Source organism: Pelmatolapia mariae, linkage group LG3_W, assembly GCF_036321145.2.
Source record: "Pelmatolapia mariae isolate MD_Pm_ZW linkage group LG3_W, Pm_UMD_F_2, whole genome shotgun sequence".
Taxonomy (NCBI): Eukaryota; Metazoa; Chordata; class Actinopteri; order Cichliformes; family Cichlidae; genus Pelmatolapia; species Pelmatolapia mariae.
Window position 1 is genome coordinate 82,473,170 of NC_086229.1, and position 14,388 is coordinate 82,487,557.

The 14,388-nt window shown below is 39.5% G+C and overlaps 1 protein-coding gene across 26 annotated transcripts in view; it reads left to right on the plus strand.

The window, feature by feature from the left end:
• Nucleotides 1-14,388, plus strand: part of LOC134624906 (receptor-type tyrosine-protein phosphatase delta-like) — a 406,192-nt gene that overhangs the window by 160,951 nt on the left and 230,853 nt on the right. For all 26 annotated transcript variants that reach the window (XM_063470050.1, XM_063470055.1, XM_063470052.1 and 23 more), the window contains exon 7: nucleotides 10,441-10,484. The gene's annotated coding sequence lies outside the window, so the exon portion shown is untranslated. The remainder of the gene's footprint in view (nucleotides 1-10,440; nucleotides 10,485-14,388) is intronic.

The window sequence follows — 14,388 nt, forward strand, 5'->3', positions numbered from 1 at the left end:
CAATTAAAACTTTATTAAATTTGGTTAAAGAAAAGCTAGCTGATAACTAGGTGTGTATAATTCAGTTTTTGTGAGTGTAAATGAGATGTTAGTGTTACAAAATTGAAGTAATAAAAATCTTTTATTGTGTGTTTTAGGCATAAAAAGGCAAAAAGCGGGTTATTTTAGCCCTTTGTTCGGTGGTTGCTGGGCAATATAATGACCATAATATCTGATATAGATAAGAACTACTGAAGCCTAAGATGTAATTGTGTGCCAGGCCTGGTTGTTCAGCTCTCAGTAGTCTAGAAGGAGTAAACAGAAAAAGAAACAAACAAAGACACAGATAAAGACAAGAGCACTCAGAGAGCTAACTACCCCCGACGGGGAACAGCAATACTAAAACTGATGTTATTTATGCTGATGTCATCATTCGTAATCATGAAACCCCCAATAATGACGTCTGCACTGTTTTCATAGATCATTTGTGCTGATGTCAGCATTGTTAATGGAAATCTAGTGTACTATAATAATCTTTTGGTTTCAATATGAAGTCATATAATGTTGTAATGAAAAAATATGTTTTAAGGAGCTCAAGGAAGTGCTTATGTCTCCCAGTCACTCTTATATTGCTTAAAGTTTGAAGACGATCCAATGGAAACTAAAGCATTTTCCTAATGCTAAATGGACCAGTCTTATATAGCGCTTTTCTACTTTATCCAAGCACTCAAAGTGCTTTACTAACTTGCCTCATTCATGTATTCACACTCATTCGCACAAGCACTTTTTTCTATCTAACATTCACACACATTCAAACTCCGATGGCTGCATCAGAGAGTAACTTGGGGTTAGTATGTTGCCCAAGGATATTTGGCATGCAGACTGGAGCAGACGGGGATCAAGCCACCAAACGTCCGAGTAACCTGAGCAACAGCCACCCCAAATTCATGTGATCCTAACCTTTGACCTATGACCTTGAAGCATTACTTCTAATATGGTCTATTTTATTAATTTTACAAATATGATTAGAGCAGAGCTGTCTGAAATCCTTTGCCTGTTCAAGCTGTAAAAAGCTTGCAGATTTCTCAGTTACTATGTCATTATGTGAAACTTTGTCATCATTGTGATGTCTTAGGGTTTTGTACTGAAAAAATAAACACTGTGTTGTACAGCCCTCTCCACAGTCATATAAAATATTAGTTAATATGGTTTCTTGCAATTGTTTTTCAAGGTCAGCTTTGACTTTGGGCAGGAACAGCGAAGATCAAGGTCAAATGCTTAGCCAGCCTAGTTGGTCCGCCAAGCCTTAGTGTATTGTTGTGATGTTTCAATAAAAAAAATGATAACTTTTTAACTTTTTACTGGTTTTCACATTTGGTGTCGATTTTCACCAAAATGAAATAAGCTGTCTTTTGTATCTACCATCAGACAAAATTTGAACATGATATCTTGAAAACTGTGGATGTTAGACTGCTAACAAACAGACAAACACAAGAAACCGATTACATTGTATCATAGTGAGATTCATGCCCTCAAGGCTTGCTTGTGAAAAGCATGAACAGTTTTGACGTCTTGATGGGAGAAGGAATCTCATGCTTGACACATTTAGTGGGAATGGACCTCAACTATGCTCCCTTATTTCCTCCAGTCATAATTACTGTTGCCACTAGAGATAACAGTATTTTTTTCTGGTGTTTTTCTTGTGTCCATTCAGCCTCATCAACAGTAGAAAAGGCTTTTTTAAAATTAAATCACAATGTAAGATGTTTACATTGTGTGTGAAACACCTTTCAATTCAATTCAGTTCATTTATATAGCACCAAATCACAACAACAGTCACCTCAAGGCGCTTTATATTGTAAGGTAGACCCTACAATGATACATGCAGAGAAAACCCAACAATCATATGACCCCCTATGAGCAAGCGCTTTGGCGACAGTGGGAAGGAAAAACTCCCTTTTAACAGGAAGAAACCTCCAGCAGAACCAGAGAAAGAAAAAAATACACCGTAAAAAAAAAAATCCTAAAAAAACAGTAATATTCCGGCAGCTGGGGCGCCAAAATAATACCAGAAAATAACTTTCTCATGAAAATACGGTTATTTTCAGTAATGGCAATACAGTTTGTTGCCCTAATTTTACATGGGATTTTGCCTTTTTCAGGTGCTTTTAAACATTAAACTAGGAAGATTTTAATGTGATTAAACAATGAAATTACCTATAAACAAGGTCAATGAATGCGGCAATATGAATAATAATACTTAAATGTACAGAAATATACAGAAAACAGTTGGTTTAAATAATAATGGATTGCATTCACATAGCGCTCTTTGAGACCCTCAAAGCGCTTTACAATTCCACTTTATAATTCCCCCTCCTACCTCATACTGGTGTATGAGGTAGGTGATGTGTCTTGCCCAAGGACACAACGACCGAGAGTGTCCGAGCCAGGGCTCGAACCGGCAACCTTCTGATTACAAGGCAAACTGCCAACTCTTGAGCCATGATCGCCCTAAATAACAATAACAATAATTATTATTTGATGTAAAAAAAGTTAATAAGAATCATTTTTTATATTTTTCCATAGCATTACATTTGAATTTAACAGTTCAATCTTTCAAATAACGGACAAATATTTGTGAAATCATGATACATTTGTGAATGTATTTTAACAATCTAAATATGCATATGTACAGACAGATACATTTTACAAACAAGAAAATTATGTTTTATTACATTTACAGTGATTTTACGTTAATTTACATTTGAAATGTGAAAGCACAGTCTATTTATGTAAATTTAATGATATTCTAGAAGAACAGTACAAAACTGTAAAATACACAGTAAAATACTTTTATATTACAGGGTTTTTTTTACAGTGTACATGAGAAAATAAGAAAACAAAACAAAGAAAGGACTAACTAAAACCTTAAATAAATGAGGTACTGTAGAGTATCATAGTACCTATGCAAGGATATCACAACAAGCTGTCAGTGACGAATACAAGATTACAGGCTTACAGCACCCTGACATAAAAAATAAGCTATTGCATATTTACACAGCATCATCATTTTCATGTCTTTAACTTAGTTGTATTGTCAGGAAGAGAAAAAAACTACATACAGTGTTTTAGATGTTGGCGCTGCAACACAACAAAGCGTAAAACAATTTTAACAGCTACCTGCTGTGCAGCATTCTAAGCAGCCAGAGTGTGATCGGGGCAAATTCCTAGTGTTATTTCCCACATTTAACCAGCATCTGATATACTAGAACCCGTTTTGAGGAGAGAAAATCCCTGACCCAAGCCTGCGCGGTGATGTAGCTGAAGAAATACATTCAGTGGGGTATAAATATTGCACAGTGAGTACATGGAGGGCTTTTTGGCCAATGAATTATTACAAAGTCCAGTGGCTTCGTGCCAGCCGCGAGTATATCTCGCTCAGCTTCACCCTGCAATAAGCTGTGACTGGGGAATTGTGGTTATAGTCACACCACAAATAAAGACCAGTGATACCAGAAATCCATCACATTCATCCCACGTGTTGTGTGCTTACATTTGGCCAGACTCAGCAATATCCAGTTAGCTAAAAAGGAGTAAATAACAATGAAAGTGCACACAGCAGGTGGTAGACAAAAAAAAAAAAGAGGAAAAGTTAATGAAGTTCCACTTTTTTTTTCTGTATTATCATTTTTTTCTTCTTTTTCTGTACACACGAGGCACAGCGGCGTTAGCTAGTCAACATTTACAGGAGGCAGGAATGAGAGAGAAACTATTTCCCTTGGTGATCAGCTTCATGATGCTTTGATAGATGGTGATCCCCGAAGCGAATAAAGTGTGCCACCTTCTCGTTCTGGCTCTCAGAAGAGCAAATCTGGATAGCAACGATGATGATGATGATGATGATGATGAGTCTATTTGCTCAACATCAGTAGAACAGGGATGTGAAATTACTCCATGTTCGGATTTTTCCTGCTAAATCACTTTTCATTTGCACAAGATAATCACGTAACCCGGCGGAGCATGAAGTCGATAGTTAATACAGCTGATTGTACCAGCACAATGAGGTTAAACGAAGATCAAAATAAGTATTCGAAATGGAAAAAGAGGGGGGGAGGGTGACTTTTGGATTGTCAAACCAAAGATATGTTGGGCAGGTTGGTGATTAGCAGCAATGCATAATCCCCAGTCTGCTGACATATTTCTTTTGGAAACTGGCTGTCTGAAAAAGACAGATATGCAGTGCAGAATGGATCAAATCTGTTTCATGTCAGATAGCAGCTAGCAGTTTCTCAGGACAAATCTCTACTAAGCCACAAGCAGACTGGATTAGAGATTGAAGCAGTGACCACAGTGGATCAGGAGAATACTAAAAAGGTGCATTATTAAATGATTAGCGACAATTTCCGATAACCTCCAAATTACTTACTTAAATACAGCACATTCATAAGTCCGGTTGCCTCGCTTGTCATGATTGAAATGCTGATTCTTTAATATCGCATTGGTATTGTGATTATGAGGAAGCAAACATGGGAGATTTGTTTTGTTCTCTGTGGAGAAAAAAGGCAGAATTTTGCAAAAGCCCTGAGCCTGTGCGCATGTTTAATGCAATGCGCAGGTTTGTCTCGAGGTGTTATGGATGAGGTGTTTCATGGGACATATTTCATCACTGTTAACGGCACACCTGCTGCTCATTTAGTCCTGTGACAGGTAATGTTCTGGTGCTTTTTGAGATGTGGCTTAAACACACGCATACTGTTTGCTTGCAAAAAAATAAAATAAAAAAAAAGAGAAAAACATGAAGAAATGGAGCTGCAGCAGCACTGGTCATGCAAATGGATAATCTCAGCTTTTTCTTTCATTAGTTAACATAGTGTAAACGTGTGCGGCAAACAATCTGCATACTTAATCCCACTGCAAACCCCAAAGGAAATGAAAGAAGAGTCTAAACGTGCGTCAGGATACACATGTTGAGGGAATGCTATCTCAGGACTTTGAACTGTCTATGAAACTTCAAACCGAATCATTCTTACATAGACAGATATTTTTCAGCCAAAGTGTGTTTTTGTTGCCAGCCTTTATCCAGCATTATATAACCACAAGATGGTGCTATGTATCACCGTTTGCCTTCCAAGCCTTCCCCAAGTCCCACCACGTGAGGAGGCGTGATTCACCTGCGTCATTAGAATGACTGCTTTCCATTTAATAACTCAGTAAAGTCTCATTTGCATGAAAAATTAAACGAAATACATGCTTTGTTTTTGAATCGCTCGATTAGGATTGACTGTGATGCCAAACTACAGCTATTTTAAATCTTAATTTTCAAATGACAAAAAGTTGCAGTCATTTTATTTAATCCAAGAAAAACTAAACATTACATTTTCCATTTTCTCATTTCACAAAAAAATCCCAAATCATCTAAATAAATCAAACTAAAACTAACTTGAAGATGTGAAAACCACCATCAGGAAGAGCAAACTTGAGTTTTAAATAATGTATTGAAAAAAGAAATATTGAATTAGTTGTTGGGCAACTTGCTTTCAGGGAAGCTTTATGTATGTGCATAACTACACTATGTGACAGGTTAAATACATGTTTACATGCTTATGCAGTATAGAAGGAGATTAGATGGGGTGATAGTACGATTGAAATTACAGTAAAATCCAGTAGGTGGCAGTCTGTCAATACAGATATTTTTTAACACACCCACAGTAGGTGTGCCTCTCATCATCAGGAGAGGTTCCTTACTTGCTATGTCTCTGCACAGTATGACGGGTGAATGCAAAGTGACAGTGCAAATGAACTTTTATCGATGGTGTAATGAAACACGCAAGCTATTTGGATGTGGTGTGTATGTGTGTGTGTGTGTTTATATACATATATATATATATATCATGGATTAATGGCTGCATGAGAAAGTCAGCACTCACACACACACCTCTGCAGTGTTTTTTCCTCCTTCATTTTCGCCCCTTATATCTCTTGCTCTTGCGCTCCATCTCTCACACTTGCACAAAGCTGAATGGCGTCACCACCCACCACACACTCACTCACACGCGCAGACACACACACACACACACACACCTCCTCGCCATCTGTCTGTGCAGCGGCCCGTGTCTCTTGCACTGGGAGCAGTTGGGAGCAAGACAGAGAAAGTGTCTCTTGGCTCTTTAGTTCTGAATCCCACTTCCGCTCTTCTTTCTCCTGCTGTGCTGTTGTCTATCAAACGGTCTCACAGCATCACGCTGTGTGCTGATGAGCTCTCCGTGTCTTTGTAACACCTATGTGCTTTTACTGTAACGAGAGCTCGTCTCAGCTTCGACCCGAGGCCCGTTTCCGCGCGAATGTTAAAGCTCAACAAAAGGAAAAACAAACAAGCCTGATTAGCTTGTTTATAATAAGTTTCAAATTAATAGCACAGATGGCAGGATTACGCCCTCCAAGAAATATTTTTGGTAAAAGAAACCGTGGGACCGGCATGTTCCCTGTGACAGAGTGCAAGAAGAATGCGCACATTTTGGACATCGTTTGCTGCTATTACCTCTGCCAGAGTTGTAAGGAAGCAGAGTGAATTTCTCTGTGTGCTCCTTGATTTTATCGAGCTGCGTGAGTTTACTGTAAAAAAATAAATAAATAAAGCACACAAAGCCAGGAATGACAGCATCTTTACACAACAGAATGATTAAAATCCACAAGAATGCACATGATAGGTGTCATCAAGACTGTGTTTTCCCCTCTGTCTAAGATTCCCTTCTCTTCATAGTAAATTTTCATAACCCTGCAACTTTACAGAAAGCTTTGTAGGCAGCTTAAGTAATTTGAACAAAAATGCATCACCTCTCTCCCCTCAGTCGCCTCCCTTTAGACAGCAGGCAAAAGTGCCTTCATAACGCTGCTATATTCAGCTGCGGTGATAAGAAATGGCAGCTATCAGCAAGCGGTCTGGAAGCTGCATATAACTGTTATTGTGTGTGTATATATATAAAAAAAAAATTGATTTATGTGGCCTATCACTTAGGAGGTGCAAAATGTGGATGAGTATGGGCTAATATAATAATAGAGGATGAATGAGAGGGATAAAGAAAGGGCCAGGTGACGCCTCAAGAAGGAGAGCGAGATCAAAGGCAAAAGACGTTTAATAACAGCAAGAAATTCAATTTTCTAATCATCTTCTGTGGAGTTCACGTAATTAATTTCAGTTAGAAAAGAGAGAAAATCATTATATTAAGATAAAGGACTATATATATATATGTCAGAAAGTTTGTATCAACTTCTGAGCACGATCACTTTGAATTTTTTTAAATATGCATCACCTTTCATCTAAGAGGCTTCACCAGTTCTAAAACCAAAAGGTGGAGAGTCCCAGGTATTTAAACCCTAGTGGGAGTTGGCTCCTTTGGAGGTGGTTGCTGACCCACTATTAATCATCGCATCATCGCAGGAGCCAAGTAGTGAAAAAAGGTGCGGGTCATTACCACCAGAGGTTTCAGGTGAAACCACTGTGAGATCTTGGCCCAACCTATCGCGTGACCTACTGAGGTCACCTGATGCAAGATGCAAGTCGGGATTGAGTTGTTTTGACCAATGAGTAAAGAGACTGACTATTTTAGGCCCACAAGCTATATCGTTTGAATATGATGAACAAATAAAGACCAAATTACTCTGAATGTACCAAAGCAAACACCTAATATGTTCATATATTATATATATCTAATACTACACAGTCTACCATCGTTTATGAGTGTTTGATTTTCCCTATAAATCCAACAAGTGTCAAATGATCCCTAATGAAAACACCCACTAAGTGCAGTCCAAAATGATTTCATACCTACGCAGCAGCAAAGATAATCCCACATTTTCCAAAACAAAAAGCTAAAACCTCTTTAAGGACTTTGTTTGCAATCTTGTATAGATATAAATCCAAGCTACTTTTCTCTGTTGAATATCAGTCTCTGATCCTCATTAAATGTTGTATGGAGAAAATAGGCTTGGCGCTAGCAAACAGCCTCATGTTTACCCGTTGGCGCAGAGCTGGTGCGATGTCCAGACTTGTAAATCAGGCCCATTGAGGTAGCATAATGCCGATGATTATGACAGCCAGTCGCATGGGAGTGATAGAGGGACGTTGAGTTATGGACTTGGGGAGGATGCCCAGAACTGAAGAGTCTCGCAAATGCAGAAGCACTTTCACCAAAACACAAGTCCCCAGATGGGGACTAATGCTGCAGTTGGCGGCTGCACCACCCAAATGACTGCATATTAGCTGCTCAAAACCCGGCACACAGGATGGTGAAGGTTTTCCTTTTTTTCCCCCCTAAATTTCATAGTTGTGCCATTTTACTAAAAAATCTGAAAGAAAAAAAAATCACTTACTGAATACAAGAGCAACACACAGCCAGAGTATTTTGAAAGTGTTTTGTGTTGCACTGGCATGCAATGCATCACTTAACTAGATGACTTCAGCCAGGCGGATTCATTTCCATTCACTGTATTACTAAAGAATCTACTCTTTGCGTTCTGCTTTGTTCATTCTGCTCCTCTCCGCAGACCAACGATCATTCATCCCCATTGATCGTCAGCCATGATAATATAATCAGGCGTAAAGCACTGACAAGGCTGGCCGGTCCGATAGATCAGAGCTGCTGACAGCAGAGCTATGCACAGGTCATAAACCCTCACCTTCCTTGTTTGACCCCACATCAATTTGGCTCTTTCCAATATGAATGCAAATAACAATGCATTTTTGGTGACATGTTTATGGTTATCTCTGTATCCCCCCTCTCGCTCCACCCGCTGCACCTAAATGTGCTGATGTTACTGAGCTAATGGGATTGAAAGAAGGTAACCTATTGCTCTGGAGTGGCCGGCACTCCACTCCCAAATACCTACTCTGAGCACCACCATTGCCAATGCCCATTTTTTGCGTTTGTTTGGGTTTTTTTGCACAAACACTTACATATACAGTATATGCATACCTACATGTCCTCCACCTCACTCACTTGTGTATGCATTGAGCTGATAAGTACTGCGGCTCATTTTCCCCATGGCAAAGCACAGTAAAAAACTGGGGAGTAATAATTGCTTTGGGGGGGTGGGTGGTGCGGCAATACGAGGATGGCTAAATATGCTTGATTGCCTCCTAAGCTTCAGTGCTGTGTAATGAAATATGGCTGCTGCAGACGGGGGCTCCCGTGCGATAGCTTTCTTGTCACTTTCTCACTCGCCTTTTTCTTTTTTTCTTTCCCCTGCAGCCTTTCACTCTTCGGCGCCGGCATTTTCATCTTTGCTTGCCCATTGCCGTTGTCATAGAACAGAGTGCGTCCGAGCATTTGTTGCCATTGAACGCTATCTTAGCTATAATGTAATAATTACGGAGGCCAAATCCGGCCTAATTGAGTATTCCTCCCCGGCATCAAAACGCCAGGCGCCTTAATATTCCTCTGTTCTACAATTTAATTTGTGGATTCATTAGCATGACCGGCGTGTATAGAGAGAAAGCTGATAACAAGGAACCCGGCAAAACACACCGGTGATGAGGTCAGTTTGTAGAGGCCAGCCATATCCTCACCTGGGTAATTACGTTAATTTACATGTAAGAACCGTAAAACTGAAAACCTTTTTTTTTAATGCAACTAAATGTCAGGTTAGCTTGTTTCCTTTAGCTTCTGCAAATAAAGAAGAGGTTTTCACACGGAAAATTGCCTCTGAGTTAGCGTGATAAGTGTCGGGCAGAGACACTACTTTGTTCGTGACATTCACAATTATCTTTGCTAATCATCCCATTTGACCGCTATAAAGTTCTACAATAATGTTTCAAAAGATAATGAGTCAAATTAAAACTCATCCAAAAAAAAAAAAGAAAGAAATGTCCCAGAACCAGCTCATTTTTATTGTAACCACCCAAAGCACATTTCTCCATGTTATTTAAATAAGTAGCAAATCATTTACAAGAATATTAGTCCACAGGCTTGTATGGGCACAGCAGCATCTGCTAATGCATTTAGCAGGAAAATAGCCTGAGAAAATCTTCCCCGCACATTAAATAGACTTAAAAAGACATTTTTTTCTTTTTTCTTCTTCTTTTTTTTTGCTCCCAGAATAACTAACAAGCCTAATTTGTTGTGCTACTTAAAGGAAAATGTAATTACACTTGTTTTCATAATTCACAAAGTCAATCGATAACTGCGGTTAAGTCATTCTCTACCGCACGCACAATTTTCTCTTCCTTCAACTGAAATTTGGTTCAAAAGCACTTTTCTGTTTCTTAACTATATATTTTGTACATAATGGCACCGAATACATGAACTAATTAAATGAGCAACATAACAATAAGAGTTTTTTATATATGAAAAGCTCTGTATACTAAAATTCATGGTTGATTAATTTTTAGTAAGAGCTAATTGCTTTGTGTAGAGAAATGCTTTTCTTATACTTTTTCTATTTCTGTTTTTTTCGTGCATGTAGTTCTCTTTCCTGAGACGTCAACCACAGGATGAGGCCTGCGGCAGGTAAGAAACTAAGCAGAATATCTTGATGCTTTTTAGACAAGAGGATTTTAACTGTTCTTTAAATATATATTTGTTTAAATTTCACACAGTACGTTAAGTCGGGATTACTTTGTTCTACTTTCAAATTTGTGTATGTGAGCTGATAATGTTTCCAAATAACCATCTTTGTTTAAAAAAAGAGTAAATTGCATGTTTTGAGTACAGAGACAGGCCCAAGAATATGTCAAGTGACATCAAATCAAGCGCTAAGCTGAATCTCGACTCCAGCTCCATCTCCTGACCTGGATCGGGGCGGAGGAAACAGACTATATCTGGCAACCTAAACCTTTTTAAAGTGACTGAGAGTGTGAGGGAGACTGACTGGCACTGATGGGACCAGACCGGGACTGCGCGATGCCGTGCTGCACTGCACCCGGGCCTCAGAGCCTGATTGATAGAGTGTGATGAGACTGTCACTGAGCAAGGAGAGAAGCCGAGAGATAGGCTAGATGGAGGGAGGGAAGTGGGCTGACCAGGGGAGAGAGATAGAGAGAAATAAATCTGAGAACATGTGAAGGATGAAGTGGGGGAATGAAGTGGCTGGATGGAATGTGGACATATGAAGGATGGGGAGGCGGAGCGCTGGGGGCGTGGGGGGGTCGATGTTGGAGAGGTGAGTCAGATACTGAGAAGCTTACAGCTTTGCTTCTGAGCGAGATATACTTGGCATAAACAGATTTAGTTGATATGAATATCTGCAAAAACAGGATAAAACTTTAAAAAAGGCAAGAAGTTATTTTTATGCAAGGAAAAATATCACATGACAAATTGTGGCTGATATTTATTAGGGTTGGATTTACTCCATTTACTGAAACAAAAACTTTTTTTTACATAATGGGAAAAATTCTTTTGTAACTTGCAACACAATATTTTAGCACTTGCCATTATTTTTATTTCTTAAAAAAAACTGTAAACAAAAGATTGGTCTGCACATATAGTATATTCTAATAGGGTTGGGGAATATTTTCAGATGTTCCAAGCAGCTAGCATTAGACCAAGAGCTGGAGATTGTGTGCTCCATAATGCCCCCTACTGGGCAAATCCAGCAAGTTATTATAGTAAAGTGAAACTAAACTAAAAACTAAATGTGAAAAGTTGATGAACATGTTAATTTAAACTTTAGATGCCCACAAGACTGCTTTCAAAACGTCATGTGTTCATAATCTGATACCTTTACTGATTTTCCTAAACTTTGCCTCTGACACGTGCACTCCAAAAAATAATAAAAGATAATAATTAAAATATTAATTTAAAAGACTAACACTAAAGTCAGTAAAAACTAAATTGAAATAGGAAAATCCTCTCTGAAAAGTACCTGAACCTAAATTGAATGTAAAACAAAAAGTCAAAATTCAATTGAAGTAAAAGCTGATTTGAAAATTCAAAATGATAATAACTCTGCAGTGAGAGTTAATTGCACCACTAAGTTGAAAGACCAGCCTGGAAATAAATGAATGAATTACTGAGGATGGGTGCTAATAAATGCTCTTCAATAATCAGTGTGACCAACTTGAAACAGGCCGCAAAGTTGGGGATGAAATGGCAAAATTGTGGTTAATATATCTACTACTTCAGGATAACTTGTTAGCTAAGAAAGTCGTCAGATAGAGGAAGACAGAAGTCTTACATACTTTTGCTTGCTTCTACAATATTACATCAACCATCCAGTGACAGGTTTCCACATCACTGCGTTTGCAACTTTCAAACCCAAGTACTGGTGGCAGCACGGTGGGCAGCACTGTTGCCTTGCAGCAAGAAGATCCTGCGTTCAATTCCACCATCAGGCTATGTTCTTTCTGCATGTTCTTCCCATGTTTGCGTGGGTTCTCTCTCATAGTCCAAAGACATGCAGTTAGTGGGGTTAGGTTAACTGGAAACTCTAAATTGCCCGTAGGTGTGAACATGAGTGCGAATGGTTGTCTGTGTTTACGTGTTAGCCCTGTGACAGACTGGCGACCTGTCCAGGGTGTACGCTTCCTCTCGCCCTGGGATAGACTCCAGTCCAACCGCGACCCTGAAAAGGATAAGCAGAAGTGAATGGATGGATGGATGAAGTCCAAGCAGCAACAGTTTTTAAGTTGTAAATAAAAATAGATACCAAAAACCTAATCTATCGCCCAAACTTAACTTTGAACCTAAGCTACAGAAAGTATCGTTTATATCAGGTGTTTTTTGGTCCCATTGCCACTGGTGTATACAATCAAGTGCCTAGCCATGCAGTCTGCCTTTACAAACATTTGTGAACGAATGGCAAATGGCTAACCAAGTAACTGCAGAGCTCCAAACCTCCTCTTGCATCAACATCAGCACAAAAACTGCACGCTGGGAGCTTCGTAAGATTGGTTTCCATGCCCGATCAGCTCCTTTAGGTGTAAGTGTAGGTGGTCTAGTGCTTTTGTCCATATAGAGTAGGTTCTGCAAATTGTTTTATATACAATGCACCCAGCATATATTCATTTCAACACATAGTCATCCACCCATTACAGGAGATGCTGTGCAAAATACTAACCTGTCTTTAGTGGATAACCTCTTTTGATTAGCAAGATAATGAGGACTTTGAGTATTTCCTTTCACCACCGATCTACTTCCCACTTTAACTATACCAAGAAAAAGCCCAGATCTCACACATTGTACTATATCACTGCAATTCTAAATAAGTCAGGTTTGATCATGAGAGTTCTCGTCTGTTCAACTTTAATTTCCAAAACTATATTTCCTGCACTGTATGTTGGCCATGTGAATATCCTAAATAGTTTATTGCCTTGTTTATCAGTTCATCAGCACCTGCTTTGGTCACAATATTAGATCTTGAGGACACATGGCATCTTGGCAATGAATGGACTACAGGCTGAGTTAAAGCCCTGTTCTGGGAATTCCACAGTTAGTGATTTTAGACTCAATAAAGGCACCATGTTTTAGTTTTATCCTTGCCTGAGGAAAGAAGGCTGACTCACCAGAACGCCAAAGTTATTATTAGTGCCTCACATGTGTGGAGAAAAGCTATGTGTATGTGCATGTCAGTGTGTGGAAGACAGAGAGAGAGAGACAGAGAGAGGCAGGCTGAGCCCTAGCAGTAGTGGTAAGTGCATGCAGGAGCAACATGAGGAGCTCTTATCTGCCGCCTGCCAAGCCCTGACCAGGGCCCTGACTCCTGCGCTCCCTCCCTCTCTCTGTCCGTCTCCAGCAGGGCTTCCCACTAGTCTCCTATTGGCAAGGCGGCCAGGTGAAATGAGCAATTCCCATTCAGGGACAGGAATGCTGCACAGACTCACCCTGTGAAATGGCTGCTCACTTTGGCAGATCAATGCACTCTCTTTCCCTTGTGCACTGCCACTGAGTGATAGCCAGGAAGAAAAAAGGAGGGGAAAAAATGAGTATGGGTAGAGAGACGGCAGAGGTGGTTTTGCATATGCAGTTGCACATGCACGAAAGTGTGTGTGGGGGGGGGGGGGAGGTAGGGTGTTAGCAGGGCATTTAATGATATTTGCCATGGCTGCTCTGAGCGAGTGCTATTGGAGGAAGATGGGAAATGCTTTGCATATACTCAAAAAGACATGCAATATTGCTGTTCCTCTTTAGAAGAAAAAGTGCCGGTCCCCGTCCCACCGGATATGAGAATTTTCAGCTGCTCAACTGGAAATTTTGCCAATATGAATGATATTAGCACCAATCATATTAAAATGCTTAGTTGTGCTGAAATGAATTCCATACCTCTTCAGTGAGAGGCTCATATGTCAGATGTTTATAGCATAGCAAGTTTTAAACATAGGTTCAAAACTGTGAGATAAAATGTGCGTAATGTAGATTTATTCTCCAGCTCGTGATCACACTCAATAGCCAGTGATTTTTTTTCTCCCCCAGCACA